The 26,848-nt window shown below is 40.1% G+C and overlaps 1 protein-coding gene across 3 annotated transcripts in view; it reads right to left on the bottom strand.

Moving 5' to 3' along the window:
- MID2 (midline 2) overlaps nt 1-12,813 on the bottom strand; it is a 113,033-nt gene extending 100,220 nt beyond the window's left edge. Inside the window, exon 1 of one of the 3 annotated variants that reach the window (XM_045570478.1) lies at nt 12,691-12,813. The gene's annotated coding sequence lies outside the window, so the exon portion shown is untranslated. Of the gene's footprint in view, nt 1-12,073; nt 12,260-12,690 lie in introns of those variants that run through there. The other 2 variants (XM_045570483.1, XM_036460708.2) reach the window with 2 other exon arrangements.
- Between the last annotated feature and the right edge of the window lie 14,035 nt (nt 12,814-26,848).

Genomic DNA, 26,848 nt, shown 5'->3' with positions numbered 1-26,848 from the left:
AAGAATAAAGTTAGAGCCCTACCTCACAATATACATAAAAGTTAACTCAGTATAGGTCAATGATGCTCTGCAAATTGACCATCACTATAACACACAAGATGGCCACCCCCATGTGGTCAAATATGGCCGCCACAAGATTGCCAACCGGGGAGGGCAGTTGTGAGCAATCAGGCCAGCAGTGGATGGCAGATAGGAGGGACCAGGCCTGCAAGGGAGGGCAGTTGGGGGCAATCAGACATGCAGGGGAGAGCAGTTAGGGGTGACCAGGCCTGTAGGGCAGGGCAGTTGGGAGGGACCAGGCCTGCAGGGGAGGACATTTGGGGATGATCAGGCCAGGCCTACAGGGGAGGGCAGTTGGGGGAGACTGGGCCTACAGGGGAGGAGAGTTGGAGTGGAACCAGGCCTACAGGTGAGGGCATTTGGGGGGCTACCAGGCCAGCAGGGTAGGGCAGTTGGGGGTCAACAAGGGCAGCAGGGAAGAGCAGTTAGGGGTGACCAGGCCAGCAGGGGAAGGCAGTTAGGGGTAACCGGGCCAGAAGGGGAGGGTACTTAGAGGTGACCAGGCCAGTATGGGAGGGCAGTTAGGGGCAACCAGGCCAGCAGGGGAGGGCACTTGGAAAGGACCAGGCCTGCAGGGGAGGGCAGTTAGGAGTGACCAGGCCTTCAGGGGAGGGCAGTTAGGGGTGACCAGGCTGGCAAGGGAGGGAAGTTAGGGGTGACAGGCCAGCAGAGGAGGGCAGTTAGAAGTGACCAGGCCTGCCTAAACTAGTTTGGCTAAATGGATAAAGCGTTGGTCTGCGGACTGAAAGGTCCCAGGTTCAATTCCAATCAAGGGCATGTACCTTGGTTGCGAGCATATCCCCAGTAGGGGGTGTGCAAGAGGCAGCTGATCGATGATTCTCTCTCATCGATGTTTCTAACTCTCTATCCCTCTCTCTTCTTTTCTGTAAAAAAATCAATAAAATATATTAAAAAAAAAAAAAAAGAAGTGACCAGGCCGGCAGGGGAAGACAATTAGGGGCAATCGGGCTGGCAGGTGAGTGGTTAGGGGGTAATCAGGCTGGCAGGTAGAGCAGTTAGGGACAATTAGGCAGGCAGGCACACGAGCAGTTGGGACCCAGCAGTACTGGAATGTGAGAGGGATGTCCATCTGCCCATGGGATCAGGCCTAAACCGGCAGTTGGACATCCCTCGGGGGGGTCCCTGATTAGAGAGAGTGCAGGCTGAGCTGCGGGCCAACCTTCCCCCCCCCCCATGCACGAATTTTGTGCACCGGGCTTCTAGTCTAAATATAATTGCAGAAACTATAAAACTCTTGGAAGGAAACATAGGTATAAATTTTCATGAACTTAGGTTAGGCAAGAGTTTCTTAGATGACATCAACTGCACAAACAACTAAAGGAAAACCAGATAAATCAGACTTCAAAATTAAATAATTCTGTGCTACAAATTATACTATCAAGAAAGTTAAAAGACAACTCATATAATGAGAAAAAGTATTTGCAGATCATATATGTAATGTGGGCCTAGTATCCAGAAATATGCATAACTCTTACAACTCAACAATAAAAAGACAAAAAATTTTAAAATGGACAAGGATTTGAATGGTCATTTCTTAAAAGAAGATATTAAAATGATCAATAGGGATATGAAAAGATACTAAACATCATTAGCCATTAGGGAAATACAAATCAAAACCACATTGAGATACCACTTCATACTCACTAAGATGGCTATAATACTACTTCACACCTACTAGGATAGCCATAAGTTTTAAAATATAGCAAGTGTCAACCAGGATGTGGGGAAAATGGAACCCTCATACATTGTTGATGAGACTGTAAAATGATCCAGCTGCTTTGACAAATAGTTTGGCAGTTCCTCAACAGGTTAAATGTAAAGTTACCATATGATCCAGAAAAATTTAAGACCTACTCAAAAACCGGTACATAATGTTCACTACAGCATCTATAATAATAAAAGCATAATATGCTAATTAGACCAGACAGCGGGACGACCTTCCAGAAGTTCTTCCAGATGACCTTCTGGATAAAGTTGGGACCTTGAGGACCGAGGCAAGCCACTGCGGCTGTGAGGGCCGAGCCCCTTGCACGAATTTCGTGCATCGGGCCTCGGGCCTGTAGTTATTTATAATATCCAAAGGATGGAAACAACCCAAATATCCATCAAGTGATGAATGAATAAAAAAATGTGGTATATCATATAATAAAATAGTATTCAGCAAGGAAAATGAATGAATTATTGATATGTACTACAAAATGGATGAACTTTGAGAATATTATCTTAACTGAAAGAATCCAGTCACAAAGGGCCTCAAATTGTATGATTCCATTCATATGAGAGATCCAGAATAGGCAAATCCACAGGAACAGAAAATAGATTAGTGGTTGCCAAAGGCTGGGGGGTTGATGAGATAAAGAATTACTGCTAATTAGTATGAGGTTTCTTTTGGGGATGATGAAATGTTCAGAAATTAGATAGTGATGATGGTTGCATAACTGTGTGAATATACTAAAAAGCAAATGAATTATACACTTTAAAATGGTGAATATTATTATAGTGAATATATCTCAATTTTAAAAAGTTTCAAACACAGGCCTGACCCCAGAGTGTGAACAGTTAACCACTATAATATACTGTCAACTGTGTAATTATAAACTCTCTTGAATTGATTTCTCCTTTCAATTGTTTTTCTAGGTAAGTGATTCCCTGTCTAGGTTTTGTAATATCCTGGGATATCTTTAATGATCAATGTAAGTTATGAAATCTTATTTCCCAACTGTATTAATTTAAAAAATATAAAACTCCTAAAAATATTTTACTCCTATATCACAAAATATTTTTAGGAAGTAAGGGGGAATGGTATGGCAAAAATGAAACAGTAGCAGAGTGTTGCAACTTTAAAAATTTGTCAGTCACCAACCTCTGCAGAATTAGAATTTGCTAAGAATAAAGACAGGATGTAAACCTGGTAGAATGCGATGCAATGACAGGTAATCATGAAGCATTTTCCAGAAAACGCAATGGTTTGTCATAAAAATGCATTGATAAAATGTCTGGGAGAGCACAACAATTGCCATGATTAAAAAAAAAAAAAACAAATCTCCACATCCACATACACTTATTTGTTTCCCTCCATATCATTTAGTTGATTTCAGTCATTAAATAAGTATATTCATGTACTTGCCCTTGTTCTATTATAAAATTGTTTATCCGTGGCTTTATCTCCACCCTGAAGAAAAAAAACACAAAAAACACATTGATGCGAATAAACTATAAGAAGGTATAAGGCTGTGTAAGTAGGTAGAAATAGAAAAGGGGTGTTTAAAAGCAGGTGATTAAGATAAAAATAATATATTCTACATTACAAAATGAAAAGACTGATTTCAGCATCACCCTTGAAATCCAGCAGTTAGTTAACTCTGATCAGAGAGAGAACTTGTGATCTGCAGAGCATGGCTCTGGGCTTTCACTACCTCCCCGAGGAGCCATGATTTTCCCCTTCTTCAGAGAAAAGCCATGAAACCAAGCCTGATCTCTGGGCTTTAGAATGAGGACTGAGGTGAGTTGTAGGATTTGTTTAAAAAACAAATTAATATAGCCCTATCTGGTCTTGCTCAGTGATTAGAATGTAGACCTGCAGACTGAAGGGTCTTAGGTTCAATTCGGTCCAAGGAATTTACCTGGTTGCCTGGTCAGGCACAGTGGGAGACAACCAGTCAATCTCTCTCTTTCACATCAATCAATCAATCAATGCTTCTCTCTGTGTGTCTTTCCTCCTCCCTTCCACTCTCTAAAAATCAATGGGAAAAATATTCTCAGGTAAGGATTAACAAAAAATATATATACAAATTTATATAAAATAAACATTATTTAGGATATTAACATTAATGTCCTTTGAACTCTTCCTTAAGTACATCTACACAATGAAATACTACGGTGCGATAAAAAAAGGAATTCTTACCATTTGCAACAGCATGTATGAAACTGGAGAGCATTATGCTAAGCAAAATTAGCCAGTCAGAGAAAGATAAATATCACATGATCTCACTCATTTGTGGAATATAATGAACAACATAAACTGATGAACAAAAACAGATCCAGAGACAGAGAAACATCAATCAGACCATCAAACTTCGAGTGGAGGTATGGGAGAATGGGGGGGAGAGATCAACCAAAGGACTTGTATGCATGCATATCGGCCTAATCAATTGACACAGACACCAGGGGGTTGAAGGCATGAGTGGGGGGTGGAGGGACAATGGAGGGTAAGGACACATATACAATAACTTAATCAATAAAGAAAAACAAACAAACCAAAAAACAAAAGAAAAAAAGAAATGCTAGAAACTGTCTCTTTGGCCGAAACCAGTATGGCTCAGTGGATAGAGCGTCGGTCTGTGGACTGAAAGGTCCCGGGTTCGATTCCGGTCAAGGGCACGTACATTGGTTGCGGGCACGTCCCCAGTACAGGGTGTGCAAGAGGCAGCTGGTCGATGATTCTCTCTCATCGATGTTTCTAGCTATCTATCCCTCTCCCTTCTTCTCTGTGAAAAATCAATAAAATATATTTAAAAAAAAAAAAGAAAGAAAGAAAGAAACTGTCTCTTTGTCTTGGGGAATGAGCAAATAAGTACTGGCTTAGTCTAATGTTTCCTTAATTGCAAAATGTCATTAAAGTTGGACTAGAATCACGATGATCTTTAAGCTGCTTTCCAGGTCTGACATCCTTTTATTACACAGATCTTGCTATCTGTATCACATAGAAAAGACACCTTGGATTATTGAAAACTGGACCCTCAAAACACAACTCTTATTTATTAGTGTGACTAGAAAGGCTGACATACAATGGGCATTATCATGAGAGGAACTGAAATAAACAAAATGCATTCATTTTTTTTTTTTTTTTTTTTTTTTTTACTAAAGCCAAGTTGATGAAGGGGAGTGGCTGGCTTTGCCTGCTGTATGAACTTCAAGATATAATTGGTGTTCCAGAAGACAAATAAATGGGAGGGGAGTCACATAGGAGTATAAATGAGTGAGAACACCTTTTAGAACTGGAAAGGAATACAAAATCCTAGAATACTACTAATAGGGGGGAAAACTCTTGAAACTCAAAAAAGATCATTTGGGAACATAAAAGGCAACCAATGCATAGAATTCTCATCCTAAAAGGATGAAGACTGCCTAAATCGGTTTGGCTCAGTGGGTAGCGCGTCAGCCTGCAGACTGAAGGGTTCCAGGTTCTATTCCGGTCAAGGGCATGTATCTTGATTGCAGGCACATCTCCAGTAGGGGGCGTGCTAGAGGCAGCTGATTGATGACTCTCATTTATGTTTCTAACTCTCCCTTCCTCTCTGTAAAAAAAATATATATATATATATATTTTTTTGGTTTGGATTATGGCCCTGCCAGTTTGGGGCCAGCAGAGGAGAAATGAGCGTACAGCCAAGTACCTGGAATTAGGAACCTTCTGATAAATTTTAGTTCCTTTCCTGCTCAATATATATATATATTAAGGATGAAGACTGAAAATAGAAACCCCCCAAAAAGAGACTAAGTAGTCAGAAAGCATAAATAACAATAAGAATCATCTTACATCTATGTACCATTTTATACTTTTCAAATAGTTCCAAAGTGATTATCTCATTTGATCCTCATAATAAAGCCTGGTTATAGTCCTGACTCTAAGCTGAATTAGCTGAGTGATTCTAGGTAAGACGTTTAAACTGTTTGGGCCATAGCCTCCTCACCTGTCAAATTATAGCTACCTGCCCTATCCATCTCACAAGCTCTTGTGAGGATCAGATGAGGATCAAATAATTTGCTTTAAAGATATAGTTTCATCATACATTCAGATTACTGATATGAAATGCGTTATTAAGGAAAACAGTAATTTTTATTATTTGGAAAAACAAATTTTATTACCATTTATAATAAATATAAATGTCCTACCATTTATTTTATTTTACTTTATTTCTTGTTTGTTGAATTTACTAAAAGCCTGGTGCATGAAATTTGTGCACGAATATGGTCCTCAGACCTAGCTGGCGATCACGGCCAATCTGTGGGGCAACTGGCAGGATGATTGGGGGCCCCCGCTGGCACCCACCTTGGCTGGCCTGACACCACCCACTTGCCAGCACTACCTCCCCTCCCCCCCCCCACCACCGCTAGTTGCCTCCCTCTGCAGGGGGCCCCTGCTGGCTCTGGCCTTGGCTGGCCTGGGGCCTGCAGGCTGGGGACAGCTGCTATGTTGAGCACCTGCCCCCTGGTGGTCAGTGCACGTCATAGCCACCAGTCTTTCCTTCATTTGATCAATTTGCATATTAGGCTTTTATTATGTAGGATTGGGTGACATTGGCTAATAAAATTTTATAGGTTTCAGATATACAATTTTATAATATATAATCTATATATTGTAATTAGGTGTTCACCACTCCAAGCCAAGTCTCCTTTGAAAATTCATCCCAAATACATAGTTGACATATCACACTCTACCCCAAGTTTTCTTGAGGACTTTGAATCTGATTGTGATATTCATTATACTCATATGTCTCTCCTGTTAGTCTTGAGTTCCCTAAGGCAGGAACAGTCTATTTTCTTTTCTCTTAAGCTTTTATCATGCTCAGAGAGAGCTCAGGACTGGAGGTTGATTACCAACTGACAAAGAGTGCCAGAGTCACTTCCCATCTAATAGGTTATTAGAGCCTACTTAATATTTTATAGTATGTGGATTCAATGATATTTTCTTTATAATAATTAGCTCATAAATCCAATCATTGGTTGTTTTATATAGTATAGTCATCAAAGACATTAAAATGAATATCATAATAGCAGAACTAAAAGTCCTAAATCTGCTACAACTGCAAAAGATATAATGTGAGTAAACCAAGAAACAGATTTGCCAAGATAACACATAATTGTCAGGAATCCTAAATATAATTTATAATACCTTTATCTTAATGCAGATAGCGCTGGCAATTGCAAGGTTCAGGAACAAATGGAGAACAAATTTAACTTAACTACTGCTACCAGTACAGCTCTCCATCTATTCTAAGGCTGTTTTCCCAATCTCTGTTATCCAATGAAATATCTGTAAATGTTTAAATGTGCAGTGGCACACCTGAATGGACAGGCACCTCTACTTCCACAGAATAAAATTGGCAATATATGTATATAGGGCATGCTATTGAAAGTTAGGCTGAGAGGACCCCAAGTTCAGGACAGAAACAAGGGACAGAGAACAAAAGCCTATTTCAAATGAAACTTCTACTCCCCTAGGAACCACATGAATCCTAGCAACACTGAACAAAGGGCTATAGACAAAGCAATCGAGGATTCTGGACCATAAACCATTTTTCTATCTCTGGGCTGTATACATTCAGATATTTCACTGTCCTGCATTAGCATTATCCACCATGCCCAAACATTAACCCAGCAAATTGTAAATAATGGTATTTTCTGTTACAGGAGAATTTTACATTGTATAATGAGTTTGTTATCCGATCGTTTGGTATCTGTAAGAGGAGGATCCAGAGACTGGGGACATTGTTCTGCTCATTAACTATAGGAGTCTGACCTGCAGAAAAAGAGGCTGAGACAAAGCCCAAGGTCAAGTACTCAGAGCTCTGCAGAGATAGGATCCCAAGTAGGACAAGCCTTACTAAGGTCATTTTGCTAACCCATTTACGTTGAACCAACACACTAGTGTGCCTTCAGGTAAACCACACATGGAGAAAGGAGTGGTGGGATGTTGGCACATTATTCAAAATCCCTCCTCCACCTTCCATATTTTAAACATATGGTAGTTTTAGCAGCTTATAGGATTTCTAAGGAAAATGACGAAGCTGGGATATTGACTTTTGAAAAAATGATGTCTGCCTATGGCCATGTAAAATGCGAAGATGAAAAACATCAAACATAGAAATAGCCACAGACCTCCAGTGCTCACAGAAGATATTAAACAGACTTTTGCTTTAAGAAAAATGAAGAAACATATATTGATATAAGAAAAATATAAACATATATTTCTTGGGAAAGAGAAAAAATAAAAAGGGGACTAGAAGCCTGCACAGGGGGATAACTGGATATACACGAGTGGCCAGATTATTATGATTTCTGAACACACAATAATCTGGCCCAGTGCATGAATTTGTGCATGGGTGGGGTCCGGCCAGCCTGGCCAGGGGAAGGGGACATGGCAGTTGGCTGGCCTGCCTGCTGGTGGAACTCCTGGTCGAGAGGACAATTTGCATATTAGCCTTTTATTATATACGATATACACTGAGTGGCCAGATTATTATGCGTTCAGAGATCATAATCTGGCCATTCAGTGTAAATGTCTAGTCTCAGAGGGTGGAGGGTGAGAAGAGGTAGAGGAGAGTATAGGTGGGATAAATGGTGATGGATGGAGACTTGATTTAGGGTGATGAAAATACCATACAGAGTACAGATGATGTGTTATAGAATTGTGCACCTGAAACCTGTATAATTTTGTTAACTAGTGTCACTTCAATAAATTCAATAAAAAGGAAAAAATAAAGAATTTGAACAAACTGGTGGGAAAAGGTAGATACTATTATTCTTCTCATTTTATAGTAGATGAGGAATTTGAGGACCAGAGAAGTTAAGGAATTTGCCCAAAGCCTCATAGCTAATAGGGATACTTGTTAGCATTATTCAATTCAATGGCTGAGAAACATTTTTCTATTCACTTATCCACCCTGCTCAGTGATTAATTCAATGCTTTTTGAGAGACTGGAAATACAAACCTTAGTGCAATAATGCCTTGGTCCCAAACTTTTAATCATCAAAAAGTGAAAAAACTGTTAGCTTTCCTGATCTATCATATGTCCAGTGTCAATATGTTACATGTCATATTTTGATGATGCAAGGCTCTAAGTCAAGATATTCAGCTTAAGTAAGGAGTTATTTTGCAAACACACTGCCTCATATTCCCCTTTGCAGAGAAGACAAAATCTTAGTGTTAAATGGAAATGCAGCACAACTGGCCTCCACTAGCACCCAAATCGTAATGCCTAATAGCTAGGGAGTTACCAAAATCCATAAAGACTGGTTGACAGCCCTAGCTGGTTTGGCTCAGTGGATTGAGCGTGGGCCTGTGGACTGGAGGGTCCCGGGTTCAATTCTGGTCAAGGGCACATGGCCAGGTTGTGGGCTCAATCCCCAATTGGCTGTGGAGGGCAGCCAATCAGTGATTGTCTTTCATCATTGATGTTTCAATCTCTCTCTCCCTCTCCCTTCCTATTTGAAATCAATAGAATATTGATTTTAGAAACTGAGTGACAGACACACATGATGCCAAGCAGTACCTCTTAGAAGAGCCATTTGAGACACATTCTGTGACTCAGCCCTGTCTTTACCTTCTTTTAGGGAGCTATGTCTCAGTTGGAAAAGAGAGAACCGGAGTGCCAAGGAATACACTAAATAGAAGATATTCTCACCTCTTCACCAAACCAATGAGGTTTGGTAAATGGTAAACATGCACTCATCCTGCAGTTTCCTTCTCAACTGTCATGGTGTCAGCAAATTTTATGGGAGGAGAGAAAGGAGGGACTGGATAGGCTCACTACCAGAGCAATTTTTAGATGCAGTTATGAGACTCCATTGGCACTGCTTAGAATCTGCAAGTTGGAGCAGGTTATCCTGCACTTAAAGAGAAGGGATTAACTAAACCAACTTCATCTAAATCAGTTTGCACTGTTCAGATGATATGTTTGTGTAGCAATCAAGTTACCCTGATTTGTGGCAGTACTTCCCAGGGGGTGGCCATGCAAGGCATAACATGCAAGATGAGAAGTCTAGTAGTCAGGAAAGTAAACCAGAGAAACAATTGCCCCTTCATGTCCCTAGCCTCTACCCCACCCCTCACAGCCCCTCCCTGTCCTAATCCTGGAGCTGCAAGTAAAGAGGTAGGCCTCAAACAAGCAGGAGGCCAAAATACTAAGCCAAGGCTGGGGCCTCCACCCAGTCAACAGAGGTCTTTTCACATTGTAGACACTTAATAAATATTATTGACTCAACTCTACTAGATCCTAATCATGCTTATATAGCCATACATAAAATTATTTATGCCACTTTTCAGTAGAAATTAACTAACTACCCCCATAAAGGCAAACAAACAACAAAAAAAATAGGGGGTGAGGTTATGTTTTCAGATCAGCCTGACTCAGATTGTTAGATATGACTTAAGCCTTGACTTAAAGTAATCACCATTACTCTGTATATCTAGTTTTATGTATGTTTGATTCAGTTGTTTGTGCATTGGGGGAGGGAGGGGAAACAGACTTAGGGCCTAAGTATGGTAATAGATTTGGCTGGGGGTGGGGGGTGTGCTAATAATGGCAAGTTAAGGTTTCCAGAAATAGGGTTCCTTCCTTATACCCAGTCAATCTATTATACCAATAAAAAGGTAAATGAAGCACTTCCTTTGAAAAATATAATGCTGAGGATTTATAGAACCCTTCCATCTTCAAAAGTCCAAGAGAAAGCTCACAATAACTAGTATACAATATTATGTATTTTATACAACTGTATCAACTATGAAAGAAAGGTCAGAAGAATGTCCTGAGGCCATAGACACAATGCAATATCAGATTTGAGATAATTTTCTGATCATCTGGGCCCCTAGACCCATAGTTCAACCACATAAATCTAGTTGTAAGGAACAATCAGAAAAAACATAATTCACATCATATATCTGTATTAAGTTAATTGAACAGTAATATATAAAAATATAGACTGTCTCCCCCTCAGGGCATGTAGAGAGGGTTGGAAGGATGTGAGGGTTAGGGGTAGAGTGGGAAGTAGGGGAGGGACTCTCTCTCTTCAGCATGTCCCTTCCATTAGAACATGACCAGATAACTGATTAGAGTACTGGGAGGCAAAAGAATGGGGTTAAAGGCAGCCCTTTGGCCCAACCTGGGAATCAGAGGAATCAACCCTCCCACAGTATTTGTCTATTTATGTAATCTCTAATACGTTCTTTTATAAAAGTTCCTTCTCAGAGACACACAACCATCGCTCAACACATTCCCCACATTCAGAAATCCTGAAAAAGACAAACAGGTTGAAGAGCAAACGGCTGCATGGCTGGGAAGGTTGAGGGAGCGAAGGGTGTGCAAGATGGGTAGGTTCTGGTAAGACATTTGGGAAGGCAGGTGGGTGTGTGATAAGGTAGAAGGAAGGTGAGTGCAAAGGTGGGTTGGGGAGTGTGAGAGCAATAGTGAAGAACCCAAGGACCCCAGGATTCCAAATTACTGCTCTGAGAAAAACCCTCCAAGAAATAATGTGCTACACACAGAGTGCTAAGTAACCTAATCCTTATCATCATCAAAAAGGTTTCTGTAATCTACTCCAGTTATTTACTTAATTCTTACAAGCCAGAAATGGAAAAACATCAACTCTCTGAGTCAGTCACAGTCTGTCGAGTTTCCCCCTCTCCCCCACTGAGCTCCTCTCACAGCTAGGCCAGAAATAAGGAGTCGCCCAGAGACTTGAGGATTGCTCTCCTGGCAAAAAAAAAAAAAAAAAAAAGAAAGAAAACGAAAAAGAAAAAAGAAATTAAGTTTCGCTGGGCCTCTTCGCAGGCAGGGTGTCCACAGCATCTCTGGCTGCCACAACAGCCACCCCTGGCAGACTGCCGGGCGAGGGGCGCCACCCTGGCTCAGGAGGCTGCCGGCCACCGGAGCGTGGGAAGGCGCTCGTGGGAAGAAGCCGCTCTCCTGGCCGCGCCGGGCCAGGCCGGGCTGCGCGGGAGGCCTCGGAGCGCCCCGCACGCACCCGGGGAGCAAACTCCGTCCCGGAGGGCGGCAGCGACCCGCACCCGGGCCCCAACGGCGCGACAGGATGCCGGGGCCAGGCTGGTGCCCCTGCCGCCGCCTCCAGCTTCCCGAACCCAGTCGCTCGGCCCCGCCGGGCCCAGGAGCCCGGCGCCCGCGCGGCCCCGGCGACACCTGAGCGGCCAGAGCTGGAGCGCGCGTGCGGGGTGCTCGGTTCCCCAGGACCGGGGCGAAGGGGCGCGTTTTACCCAGAGCGTTCCAGCGTGCCTGCCATCTCCTCGGCGCACCCCAGAGCGCGGGGTGCTCGCCAGCTTCCGCCGGGAGCTGGTTCTGGCTCCTGCGGGAGCTCCTGGCCGCCGCCGCCACCGCCGCCCCGTAGGCCGCCGCCAGCACCTTCGCCCCGCGCCCGCGGCTGCTGGGAGCCGCCCGCCGCGCGCCCCGCGGGGACAGCCGGCCGGTGGCGATGCTCCCGCGCCTGGGTCTCCGGAACCAAACTTAAGAGTTTTCACCACCTCAATCCGGGGGCAGCACCATGACACCAAGGCAGCACCACACTGTCATTTCCGCCGCAGCAGAGAAAAAAAAAAAAAAAAAAAAAAAAAAAAGCAATCCCTCGGAAAAGGGGGTGGGGTGGGGGTGAACAGGGCTGGGACTGAGGCCTGAGGGAGCACTGGGAAGGCCCCAGCAGCAGGGGCACTTGGCCACCTTCCCGACCTCACCTTCCGATGCCCCCTCTTCTCCCAGCTCCCCTAGCCCCTCCTCTGGAGGCGCATTTACTTATTTTCTCCCTGGGTAGTAGCTACCCAAGAAACCTGAGCAAGCAAAAGCAGCGGGTGGGTGGGGTTAGGGTTACTACTGTACCTACCAGCTGATTCCAGAAGCCTTTTCTCCAGCGCCCTGTCATCTTGAAGGAAGACACACCGAGAGGGGCAGAGCTGGGCGTGTGTCCGCGCGGGAGCGCGCGCGCGTGTGTGTGTGTGTGTGTGTGTGTGTGTGTGTGTGCGCGCGCGCGCTTGTGCGTGTGTGTGTGTGTGTGTGTGTGTGTGTGAGAGAGAGAGAGAAAGAGAGAGAGAGAGAGAGAGAGAGAGAGAGAGAGAGAGAGAGAGAGAGAGAGAGAGAGAGAGAGAGAGAGAGAGAGACTGGGCAAAAATGTGTGAAATGCAGAAAGCAAATTATGGCCAAACTCTTCTTCCACCCACCAACCCTCAGGTTAGAAAAAGGAAAAGGCTCTTGCAAGCGACAATGAGATGAGAGCGTCAGTCCACAGCTCAGGTCCTCTGATGAAGCTGCTCTATGCAAAGTTGACTACAGAGTAAAACAAAAATAGTGGAGGAGACAGAAAAGGGCAGACAATTGAAGGAAACCCAACCCCTCTTTCTTTTTACAAAGGGAGAATGGCTGTGTTTTATTGGCCATGGTAATAAAAAAAATGTGGGGATTAATTAAAGCCATCAAATTAAAATAAAAAGTAGGGTTTCATTTGCACATTCAAATCCTTGATGGACAAAACAAGAGAGTCCTTACTAAAGAGGACAATAGAACAGATGCCAGCTACCCAGGTATCCAATGTCTCTAAGAAGCTAATTGGTTTATCTAGAATCCAGAAGCCTTCATTGGTATGAAGTACCTCTTGGCTGACCTGTCATTGGCTCAGAGACCACCTCCCTCACTTAGAAGGAGGATTCCAAAGAGAAGAAACAGGTGGCCCAGAGGATATTATCTTCCAAACTTGTGGGAGAGAGGGCGAAAAAGGGGAAAGAATCTAGAAAATGGAAGGAAGCATCCCCTCTCACATAGGCCTCCCATTACTGCGCATGGAAATGAGCCCAGAAAAATTAAGGTAACTCTGGGTGTATCCCACTGGAGAAGCAGTAGTAATTAGGCAACACCCCTTTTAAGCAATATGCTAGAGAGCACTGAGCTGGAAAGGAAGGCAAAAATCACAACCAGGCCATCCTGATGAAAGTCTGGCCCTAAAAGAATTAAAAGCTAGAGTCACACCAAAAGCACAGCCAAGGGAAGCAAAAATAGACAGGTGGGACTACATCAAACTCAAAAACTGTGCAGCAAAAGAATCAACAAACTAAAAAGGCAAGAATGAAGAGAAAATATTTGCAAGCCTTATATCTGATAAAGCATTAATATCCAGAATATATAAACAACTCTTACAAACCAATAACTAAACAATAAATAACCCAGTTAAAAAATGGGCAATGGAGTTGAATAGATATTTCTCCAAAGAAGAGATAGGTATACAAATGACCAAAAAGCATATGAACAGATGCTCAGCATCATTGATCATCAGGGAAATGCAAATCAAAACCACAATGAGATATCACCTCACACCTATCAAAATGGCCATTAGTAAGAAGTGAACCAAAACAGAAAGAAAATGTGCTAGTAAGGATGTGGAAAAATTGGAACCCTTGTACACTGTTGATGGGTATATAAAATGGTGCAGTCACTATGGAAAAAATTCAGGAGTCCAGAGGTTTCTCAAAATATTAAAAATAGAACTAACATAGGATTCAATAGTCTTAATTCTGGATGTATATTTGAAAGAATTGAAAGCAGACTCTCAAAGATATATTTGCACTCCCATGTTCATTGCAACATTTTTCACAATAGCCAAGTGGAAGCAACATAAATGTCCACTAATAGATGAGTGGATAAAGAAAATGTGGCATATACATAAAGAGAATGTGGCATATGATGAGGATGATGCTTGATGATAATACACTAAGTAAAATAAGCCAATCACAGAAGGATAAATGCTGCATGATCCTACTTTTAGGATATGTCTAAAGTGGTCAAACTTATAAGAACAGAATGTAGAACGGTGTTTGTCAGGGGCCAGGGGGAGGAGAGGCAGTGAGTTGTTTTCCGTGGGTGTAGAGTTTCAGTCATGCAGGGTTTGATGGAAGGGTTCTGAGGAATCTGTTGCACAGCAGGGTGCATGTGGTCAAAAATATTGTACTGTATAGTTTAAATTGTTGAGTTTTATGTGATATATTCTTTGCAAAAATAAAAATTATTTTTGCAATGTTACTGGGGCAGAAGTAAGCTGATCCTAGCATAACAGAGGAATGGATAAAGACTTAAACACACACACACACACACACACACACACACACACACACACTAGTGACACAGTGCACAAAATTCATGCATATTAAAAGGTAATTAATTAGAGGAAATATTTTAATATTGCCATTTGCCCTTTCTCTATAATAGAAGTGTCAGAGATGAAATAAAATTAGTAAAATGTATATGAAAATCTTCCTCCTGCCAGAGTCTAGGGTGCACCATGGGAACCAGAGTCAAGTCTCCGCTCACCCACGTGACTTGACCCAGACCCAGCTGGCCCCACCCCTATTGGGCTAGATCCAGACTTGGCTGGCCCCACCCTCATCGAGCCCCACTGGGTGGGGAGTGCAACTTCAGGTCAACTGACCTGGTGTTGGGGGGGGGGCACTATCTGAGGTCCCCTGGCCCGGGCCAGGGTGGAGAAAATGTCTTGAGGTCCCCAGTCAAGCCCTGTAGGTGGAGGGTATGGTCTCAGGTCCCCCATCAAGCCCTGCCAGGCAGGGGGCATGGCCTGAGGTCCCCTGCCAAGCCCCACCAGGTGGGGGGGCTGAGCCTCATGTCCCCAATCCTGCAGCCTCAGGTCCCTGCTGATTGCTCATTAAGGCTTGTTACAGGAACTCGGCCTCCACTGTGGGTGCAACCATCTTGTTATGGTGTGGTGATCAATTTGCATATTCCCTGTTTATTAGATAGGACATATATACACATTATATTACACACACACACACACACACACATTTAACAGTGTGTATATATATATATATATATACACACACTGTTAAATGAAAAAATCAAGCTGTGTATGATTTTCTACCATTTTGTTAAAAAGAGGGGATGGTATATGTCCATTTATGCTTCTATATACATATTCTATATACATAGACTCATTAGTAAGAATACCAGAGAAACTGATTACACTGGTTGCAGGGGAGTCAAGCATAGGAGGAAAAAGTATTTAACATTGAATATGCCCTTTCCTATTGTTAAAATTTTTATAATGTCTCTGTATTACCTTTTCAAAAACAATTTTAAAAGAATGAAGAGCATAGGAATAAGGTAAAATGGATGCTACCAGGGACTGAAGGGAGAAGAGAAGGAGGACTTATTGTTTAATGGGTACAGATTTTTTATTTGGAGCGATTTAAAAGTTCTGAAAATAGAGGGGATGGTCACACAACACTCTGAATGTACTTAATGCCACTGAATTGTACACTTGAAAGTGGTTAAAATGGTAAGTTTTATGTTAGGGTAGACCCCATCCCTGTCCATGGTTTAGCTTTCATGGTTTCAGCTACTCAAGGTCAATCATGGTCTGAAGATACTAAAAGGAAAGTTCCACTTCACTTCATCTCATCACATAAGAATTGTATCTTCTCACATTATCACAAGAAGGTTAAGTACAATACAATAAGACATTGTGAGAGGAGAGACTACATTCACATAACATTTATTACAGCATATTGTTATAATTTTTCAATTTTCTTACTAGTTATTGTTGTTATCTCTTACTATACCTAATATATAAAGTAAGCTTCATAATAAGTATGCATGTATAGAAAAAAAGTATATATAGGGTTTAGTACTATCTGCAGTTTCAAGCATCTTGGAACATATGCCTTATGGATAAAGGGAGGCTACTATATGTATATTTTTCTACAATAAAACAAATTTTAAGAAAATAAAAGAATGAGGAGGTTTACAGAACTGGTAAAGATTTTTGTATTGGTGTAAGATGTTAGATATATGTATATGCCGGTAAATGCATAGAAAAAAATTTGGGAGGGCACACTGTAAACAGTTTGAGCCTGGAATTGCAATGGTGTTTAAGGGGATATTTCTGGTTTGATTCTATGTATTTTATAACTGTTTGAATATTCTATAATGAGAATTTCTTTTGTAGTTTAAAAAAGTTTTAAGTTTTGTCTCAAAAAAAAACAAAACCCCAAAACATAAATTTGAGTGAATTGATTCCTGAGAATTCTTTAACCTCATTTGTTATGATCCCTGCAGAGAACTGGAGAATTTTCTAAACTGTTAAGAACTGACCATTTTCATCACAGTCACACCTGAACCAAGCTAGCTAGCTCTTGGAAGAACTGGCACTTAGAGATTCTCTTTCAATGGCCTTTATTGTCCTTTAATTTAATTTAATTTTATAATTAAATTTATTGGAGTGACATTGGTTATTATGATCATACTGGTTTCAGGTCTGTGTTTCTGTGTTATAAGATCTATATTGCACTGTGTGCCCACCACCCAAAGTCAAATATTCTGTCACCATATATTAGGGATCCCTAAACCCCCAATACCTTTCCCTTTGGCAACTACCACACTGCTGTTTGTGTCCACAAGTTTCAGTTTTATATCCCACATACAAGTGAAATCATATGGCTCTTAGCTTTTTCTGACTGACTTATTTCACTTCACATAATATTCTCAAGACCTATCCATGTTGATGTAAATGATGCTATTTCAGCCTTTCTTATGGCCTTGTAGTACTCCATTGTGTATATATACCAAATCTTTATCCAGTCCTTTATCACAGGACACTTTGGTTGGTTCCATGTCTTGGTCACCATGAATAATGCTGCAATAAACATAGGGGTGCATATATTATATCTTTGTTAATACATTATTTCAAGTTATTAGGGTATATACTCAGGAGAGAGATTGTTGGGTTATATGGTAGTTTTATTCTTAAATTTCTGAAGAATCACCAGACAACTTTCCATAGTGGTTTCCAGCAGTGGATGAGGATTCCCTTTTCCCACAACCTTTCCAACACTTGTTAGTGCTTGTCTTGTTGATAATAGCTACTCTGACTGATATAAGGTGCTATCTCATTATAGTTTTGATTTGTGCTTCCCTAATTGCCATTGAGGTTGAACATTGTTCATATATCTGGTTGTCATTCGTATTTCTCTTTGGGAGAGGTGTATTTTCAGGTCCTCTGAACACTTTTTGATTGGGTTGTTTGATTAGTGTTGAATTTTGAGTTCTTTATATGTTTTGGAAATTATACCTTTGAGCTACTGTTTGCAAATATCATCTCCCATCTAGTTGGTTGCCTCCGTTTTGTTGTCAGTTTCTTTTGCTGTGCAGAAGCTTTTTAGTCTGATATAGTCCCATTAATTTATTTTTGCCTTTAGTTCCCTTGCCTGAGGGGTCAAGTTCATAAAATGTTCTCTACAGTCAAGTTCTGTAAGTTTGGTACTTATGTTTTCTTCTATGTAACTTACTGTTTTGGATCTTCAATTTAGGTCTTTGATCCATTTTGAATTAATTTTTGTACTTGGGGACAAAACTATAATCCTGTTTCTTTTTTTGTATGTGGTTTTCCAGTTTTCCCAGCACCATTTATTGAAGAGACAATCTTTACTTTATTGTGTGTTTCTGGGTCCTTTGTTGAAAATTATCTATCCATATACAGGTTGTTTTATAGCTAGGCTGTTTCTCTGCCAATACTATGTTGTTTTAATTATCATAGCTCTGAAGTATAACTGGAAGTCAGGTAGCATGATACCTCAAGCTCCAGTCTTTTTTCTCAGGATTGCTTTAGCTATTCAGTCTTTTGTGGTTCCATAAAAATCTGCTGACTTTTTGTTCTATCGATAGTAATTTAAAAAATGACATTGGTATTTTGATGGAAATTGCATTAAATTTATATTGTCCTTTAAAAATTATCTGTGTCCTTCACATTTTTTTAGCAGTGTCCCTTCCACTTGAGTTGCCAATGCTTTTAAATAAATCCCTGGCTTACTAGAGCACACCACGTGGTGCTGAACCCCACCTTCTCTCCCCAGGCAGCAGCCCCTATTCTGGACCTTTCCTTTTTCTCCTTAAAATTGAACCACTTCTAGGTCCCTTTCACAAAGGACCTTACTGATTAAGGATTAGCTAATTTGAGCTTAATGTTAATGTCTTCATTTGCCTCTCTTAGTAGATAATGTTTTAATTTTACAGAGGCCTTCAATGTATTAACTGATAGGAATGGCTAATAGTGTGTGTGGGTGGGGATGGGGTGGGTGGGAGATTTTGAGAATCATATCACATAAGCAACTGCTTTGAACATATCCCCACTTTCAGTGGTTCAATGCAAATTATTGCTGTAAATGTATGAAAGTAAATGTTTTGTAGATGGCAGGAGATGCAAAATGGGCTGGGAGTCTGTGATTAAATTATTTGTTTATAATTGTTTAATGGTTACTTTGTATATAACATGTGTTGATCCTACTAACAAAATAAACCAGACACATGAAAAAAAATATGTTTGACAGCTTCAGTTTGAGGTGTTTAATTGAATTAAACTAAGGCAGGTTCTCTACACCACAGTCCTAGGGTATGAAAGGGACAGCTCATGGCCTCTTTTTTTTTTTCCCAACTAAGAAAAGGGGAGGGAAAGGGGGAATGGCTCCAGATACTTTCTACAGAGAAAAGCACAGAGCCCAGTCTGTTTCAGAGGGTAAAAAAATCACAGAAGGGAGATTTTATTGCACAAGAGAATTGTTCAATCTGAAAAAGGGAACCTTTATAGGATCTTAAAAGAAGCAGCTAGTTGTCTGAAATGCAGAGGTTGACCTGAAGGCTTTTCTAACTAGGGGGCTTTTAATAGGATGGTGAGAAGTACTTTTGGCATGAGCTCATCAATGCGATATTGTTCTGAATAGGCCATTTGGGCTGCTTAAGAGACAGTGGTTCAAAATAAATATGCTCCCAGTATGGAGAAATAGTATGCTCCAGGTACATTTTATTCCCCTTTTATCTATATTTTGGTATTGCTTTTATTTATTTTACTAGCGGCCCAGTGCATGAATTCTTACATGGATGGGGTCCCTTGGCCTGGCCGGCAATCAGGCTGATCAGGGCCATCTTGCTCAGTCCCGATGGATCAGGGCTGATTGGGGCTGGCCAGCTGATGGGGAGGGACCACGGGAGGTTGGCTGGCTGTGGGAGGTTGGCTGTGGAAGCACACTGACCACAACGGGGCCAGTTCCTGCATTGAGCATCTGCCCCCTGGTGGTCAGTGCATGTCATAGCGACCAGCCGTTCAGTTGCTTAGGCATATATATATATATATATATATATATATATATATATATATATATATATATATATAAATTTATGTGAATTGCTCTGTTACATACATGTTTGTTATAAACACATAACATACAATATATGTTTGATATCTATATTGCATTGGTAAGTATTCTCCTAGAGTTTTAATTAGTCTTCAGATCCAAGTCTAACCTACCTATTGGCCATGCCTTCCTAACCAGTTCACCAGATCACTTAGAGTCTGGCTGCTGTTGCACCACATCTTCCTGATTTTTCTCCCATCTTGCTGCCTGTTCCTCATGCTCTGTTTCCTCCTGCTGTCTTTCTAACTCCCAAGGTTGGGGTTCCTCAGACTCAATCCTTGGCTTCTCTATCTACACTTACTCCCTAGATGACTTCCTCCAGTCCCATAGTTTTAAGGGCAATCCCATTTTTATCTTTCCACTTCAAATCTTTCCCCTAAGCCCAGACTTGCATATCCACCTGACTGTTTAACATCTTCAACTGGGTGCTTTGTAGATAGCACTAAGATAATGTAACCAAAAGAGAACTCTTGGTTTCTACTCCTCCTAATCTCATTAAATGGCTCCATCCACTGCTTATACTGGACACTGGGGTGTCATCCTTGACACCTTCCTCTCCCCAAAGTGCTACATTTAATCCACTGTAAAGTCTTATTTTGGTCTCCCCACTTCTACTTTATCAAGTGCAATCAGCACTTCTACCAGAGTTATTCCCCCCCCCCCAAATGGAAATCTGATCATTTTACTCCATCCTCTCATTGCTACTAAAATAGAATTCAAATTACTTAAACTGTTCTATAAGACTTAGCAATGATTAGTCCCTGCTTACCTCTTCAATCTCATCCTGTTTCATTCTTGTTATACTTGATCACATGTTCCTTGCTCACTGAAATCAAACACACTGGCCTTCTAATATCACTTGAACCACAAATTCTTGAGGACCTCAGAAACTTTTCAAGTCCTCTTCTCTCTGTAGGGGTGATTATCCTTTAACTCTTCACATAGCTGTTTACTCCCTCAGGTTATACATCACCTATTCACAGAAGCCTTCCCTAACCACCCCATCTAAATGAACCCATTCACACTATTCTCTAACATAACATTCATTTAGGGCACTTACACTGAGTGGCCAGATTACTATGATCTCTGAATTCATAAAAATCTGGCCGCTCAGTGTATATATATTAGAGGCCCAGTGCATGAATTCTTGCATGGGTGGGGTCCGGCCAGCAGGGCCAGGGGGAGGGGACATGGGTGGTTGGCCAGCCTACCTGCTGGTTGAACTCCTGGTCAAGGGGACAATTTGCATATTAGCCTTTTATTATATGGGGTATACACTGAGTGGCCAGATTATTATGATCTCTAAATGCATAATAATTTGGCCACTCAGTGTATATCTAACTAAAATTACTATATATATTTGTTATATGCTCTGCTGGTGCATACACATGCTAGCATATACATTCCATGAGAGCAACACCTTGTCTGTCTCCATCAATGGTGTATTTCTAAAACCTAGAATACTGTCTGGCTCAAAGTGGGTATTAATATTTCCTGGATCAATGGTAATTTACAGGAAAGAGTGTGGTCCAGAGATGACCTATACCACTCTGATAGATTTACCCTGGTCTTCTATCTACAATGAGAATATCACACATGGAAGAGGGCCTCTTGGCAGAATTAGTATATTCATAGCAGATTCATGTTGGTAGGCCAGACACATTACTCAGGGACTCAACTGACTATATGCCAGCAATTCTCAAGTTAACTCAAGAAATGCTAGTGTCCCTCAAGGTATTTACTGGTACTCTGAGAAAAAAATAATTGACCAAATAAGTTTAGGAAATGCTGCACACTGAATCTCTTCTCAGAGACTTACAGCACACATTAGCATATTAAGGCTTTAAGAAGTCTTGCCAGAAATAAAATCAAATTTAGCTGTGTTTAGCATTCCTCAAATATATTTGACCTTAAGACTTTCACGTTCTACTCACTTATTAATATCTAACAGGATACATGTGTCTCTCAAAAGAGAGTTTTGGAAACACTGTCATAGGTACATATGAATATGTATGGCTATAGGTATCAGATTTAACATTAAGACCCATGATAATTTCTACACAAAGATATCAGTGAAATGATGTCAAGTGGGATTCAAGTTTAAAATGAGACATTGAGCCTGGGCCGCGTGGGCTTAGTGGTTGCACAGTTTGATTTCAGGTTAGGATATATGCCTGAGTTTCAGGCTTGGTCCCCAGTGTGAGGTGTGCAGGAGGCAGCTGATCAATGATTCTCTCTCATCATTGATGTTTCTATCACTGTCTCCCTCTCTCTTCCTCAATGAAATAAATAAAAGTATATTTTTAAAAATAAAATAAAAATATATTGATTGGAGATAATGCCCTTCTATTAATATTGACCTGTTAGATGGATACTGGCCTGTGATGGGTTAACAGTGCTACTCTAAATTAGTTCAAATCTTCTGGCTTGAATCACTTATCCCCTCGGCTACTGAGAACCTTCAAATAAGATCAATGAAGCCATTGCCATGTAAGATTCTGGGAAATCGTACATGGGAAAAGAACCAATATCGTATCCTCAAAGGCTTGAGATAAATAACCTTCAAAAGAGGAAAGAAGGTGGATTCTGAAGACCAGTGGGTTTAATGTTGATCTGAGGCAACATACATACCACTCGTCCTCTTACCCATTTCAGTACTTCTGTTTAGTGAATTCTCCAAGCTCATCCCTGCATAAAGCCTTTGCATTTGCTGTTACCTTTACCTACAGCAGGTGTGGACAACCTTTTTATGTAGCTAGCCAAATGGTAAATATTTTAGGCTTTGTGGGCCATATGATTTTTGTCTCAACTACTTATCTCTGTGCAAAAACAACCATAGACAATGCATAAACAATAAAACCTTATTTACAAGCACAGGTTGTGGACAGGATTTGGTCTAAAGGTCATAATTGGCTGACCTGAAGAGTACTTGCCAAGATAGTTACATAGCTGATTCTTTTTTGTTCAGAATTCAGAACAAACACCATTGTCTTGGTTACATAATCCAATCTAAAGTAATTTTGAATTTACGTGCTTTCAAATCTCCCAATTTTAATTACTTTCATTGCACTCATTCAAATATTTGGATTCTTTGCTGTATTCTATCCTAGATGAGCTGTCCCTTTGTCTGGGCCAGGTTAGGGTACTGGCCCAATTTCTTTTTTTTATATTAAATTATTATCTGTGTACTTATTTTAACATTACCCCCCCTCCCATACACACACTCCCTCCCCAGAGTTTTGTGTCCATTGGTTGTACTTATATGCATGTATACAAGTCCTTCGGTTGATCTCTTATCTCCCCCATATCTCCCTACCCTCCCCGCTGTAATTTGACAGCCTGCTTGTTGCTTTACTGTCTTTATATCTACCTTTTGGTTCATCAGTTTATAATGTTCTTTATTATCCATAAATGAGTGAGGTCATGTGGCATTTCTCTTTCATTGACCGGCTTATTTCACTCAGCATGATGTTCTCCAATTCTATCAAGGTTGCTGCAAATGATGAGAATTCCTTCTTTTTTATGGCAGCATAGTATTCCATTGTGTAGATATACCATTGTTTCTGGATCCAATCATCTGCTGACGGGTGTCTCCAAGGAGTTGACATTTGAGTTCAGACTTAACGGATATAAAGGAGTGGTGGTGAGCATGTACTAAGCAGAGGAAAGAGCAAGTACAAAGACCCTGGTTCAAGAGAGCTTAGCGTGTTTCAAGCACTTAAAGAAGACCTGGGGTGGGGGCTAAAACAAGGGAGATGAAGCCAGAGAGATAGATAGACTAGATTATATAAACTATAGCTAGTTGGTAAAGAATTTATATTTTTTCTAGATATACTGAAGGGTTTTAAGCTGTATAGTGATATAATATTACATTTTAACCTGTTAACCGAAGGGGACGTATAAATAAGTCAAACGTAAACAATATCGGGTATGAGTAGGACTTATGAATACGTCCTTGAAATATATGTTGCGCCCTGAAACAGGCGGGACATAGATTTCTGAACAACAAAGGTATTAGTCATCCATACATGTCTCCACATGAATTTAAGACACGGAGGGAATCAGTATAATTTCACTAGTGAGAAATTGTTTTGGAGTTAACACATGACTTACTGAATAAAGGGTATAGGATTTACTTAGATAATTTCTATATGTCAATTCATTTGGCTGAACTCTTGTGACAAAACAATACAGACATTGTTGGAACAATGAGGATAAAGAGAGTCGGAATCCTCAGTGAAATAAAAACAAAAAAAATTACAGAAAAATGAACATATAGTAAGATTCAAAGACAAACTTATGGTTTTAAAATGGAAAAATAAAAAAGACGTATTGATGCTCAGTTCTATTCATAATGACGAAAAGACAATGATTGAAAAGAGAGGAAAAAGGCAAGAAAAACCGAATGTTATCCTGGATTATAACAAGAATATGGGTGGCGTAGATTTGGAAGATGGAGTTATGGTGGCCTACACGGCTGCCCATAATACGGTAAAAAAATTTTATAAAAAAAATTTTCTACTATTAATTGATATGTGCTGCTTCAATGCATATATTATATACAAAAAGATAAAGGTCATTTGGATCGATTACACTTTTTGATAGAGTGTGTAGAGAAATTGGTAGATAACAACATAGTGCAAACCCACCCAAAGACATCAACAAGCAGCTCTACATCTAAACCATCATGCTTAGTTGAAAGGCATTTTCCAGAACAAATGAAAAGCGATATAAGAAAAACTAAATCCAGGAAATACCGAGTTTGCTACAAAAAAGGTGTTAGGAAAGAATCTATATACTGGTGTTCGGATTGTAAGGTAGCATTATGTATCAACAATTGTTTTAAAATATATCACACGGAAGTTGAGTTTTGAATTTTTACATTAATATTTTAATTTTTTAAACTCAATATTTCTATTTTATTTGTGTGCTTTTGTTTATTGTTATGTAATTGTTAACTTTTTATATTTTTTATTGTGTATCAAAATAAAAAAATATTTTTTGTAATCTATAATTGTTTGTAAAATTTATAAATTTTTAATTCGATGTTTCCATTTTTTTGTTGGTATTCTTTTCTATTTGTTTGTAATTTTGTATTTTCCTTTCTGCTTTATATATAAACAAACGAAAAAAATATATATTTCATAGTCTTTTCATTTATTTTAAGTATAAATAAAAAAATAATAATATGAAATTGCATCCTCCAAGCATGACGTACTGACACGTCCTAGTGAAAGAGTAAGTGCCCGTTATATGTTTCGTAATTAAAAAGGGAATTCCCCGATTAACAGGTTAAAATGGTCATTTTTGCTTCTGTGGGGGAATTAACTATAGGGGGCAAGAATGCAAATGGAGAAATTAGGTCATGTTGCAATCTAGGCTAACCATTCTCCCCTGTTGCAAATGGTAAAAGTTCCTTCTTTTTAATAGCAGCATAGTATTCCATTGTGTAGATGTACCACGGTTTTCTAATCCACTCATCTACTGATGGACGCTTAGGCTGTTTCCAAATCTTAGCTATTGTAAATTGTGCTGCTATGAACGTAGGGGTGCATATATTCTTTCTGATTGGTGTTTCTGGTTTCTTGGGATATAGTCCTAGAAGGGTGATTATTGGGTCAAATGCAAGTTCCATTTTTAATTTTTTGAGGAAACTCCATACTTTTTCCCCACAGTGGCTGCACCAGTCTGCATTCCCACCAGCAGTGCAGGAGGGTTCCCTTTTCTCCACATCCTAGCCAGCACTTGTCATTTGTTGATTTGTTGATGACAGCCATTCTGACAGGTGTGAGATGGTTCCTCATTGTTGTTTTAATTTGATCTCTCAAATGATTAGTGACCTGGAGCATGGTTTCATATGTCTCTTGGCTTTCTGAATGTCCTATTTTGAAAAGTGTCTATTTAGGTCCTTTGCCCATTTTTTGATTGGATTGTTTATCTTCCTTTTGTTAAATTGTATGAGTTCTCTATAAATTTTGGAGATTAAACCCTTATCTGAAATAGCATTGGCAAATATGTTCTCTGATGGGGCTCTCTTGTTGTTTTGTTGATGGTTTATTTTTCTGTGCAGAAGCACATTTGTTTATTTTCTCCGTATTTTCCATTGCCCAAGCAGCTATATTGGTAATATATTCCTACAACATATGTCTGCTATTTTGCTGTCTATGGCTTCTTCTAAGACTTTTATGGTTTCCCATTTTACATTTAAGTCCTTTAACCATTTTGAGTTTGTTTTTGTGTATGGTGTAAGTTGGTGATCTAGTTTCATTTTTTTTTTTTTGCATGTATCTGTCCAATTTTCCCAACATTATTTATTGGAGACTGTCTTAAATCCATTGTATTAACTTGTCTCTTTTGTCAAATATTAATTGAGCATAGTGGTTTGGGTCAATTTCTTGTATCTTTATTCTATTTCATTGGTTTATATATCTGTTCTTGTGTTAGTACCAGGCAGTTTTGAGAACTGCAGCTTTGTAATATACCAGTAGCTTGATATCTAGTCTTGAGATCCCTCCAACTTTGTTCTTTTTCAGGATTGCTGTGGCTATTCAGGGTCTTTTTTTTTTCCATATGAGTTTTTGGAGAGTTTGTTCTAGGACTGTGCAATATGCTGTTGGTATTTTAATGAGGATTGCATTGAATATATAAATTGCTTTTGGTAGTATGGCCATTTTAATGATGTTGATTCTACTAATCCATGAACACGGTATGTTTTTCCATATTTTTTTTGTCTTCATTTATCTCCTTTTTTCAGTGCACTGTAGTTTTCTGAGTACAGGTCTTTTACCTCCTTAGTTA

Source organism: Pipistrellus kuhlii, unplaced genomic scaffold (genome assembly GCF_014108245.1).
Source record: "Pipistrellus kuhlii isolate mPipKuh1 unplaced genomic scaffold, mPipKuh1.p scaffold_m20_p_33, whole genome shotgun sequence".
In the NCBI taxonomy this organism is placed as follows: domain Eukaryota; kingdom Metazoa; phylum Chordata; class Mammalia; order Chiroptera; family Vespertilionidae; genus Pipistrellus; species Pipistrellus kuhlii.
The sequence above is the reverse complement of the archived record's forward strand: the minus strand, read 5'-3'. Positions and strand labels throughout refer to the sequence as shown.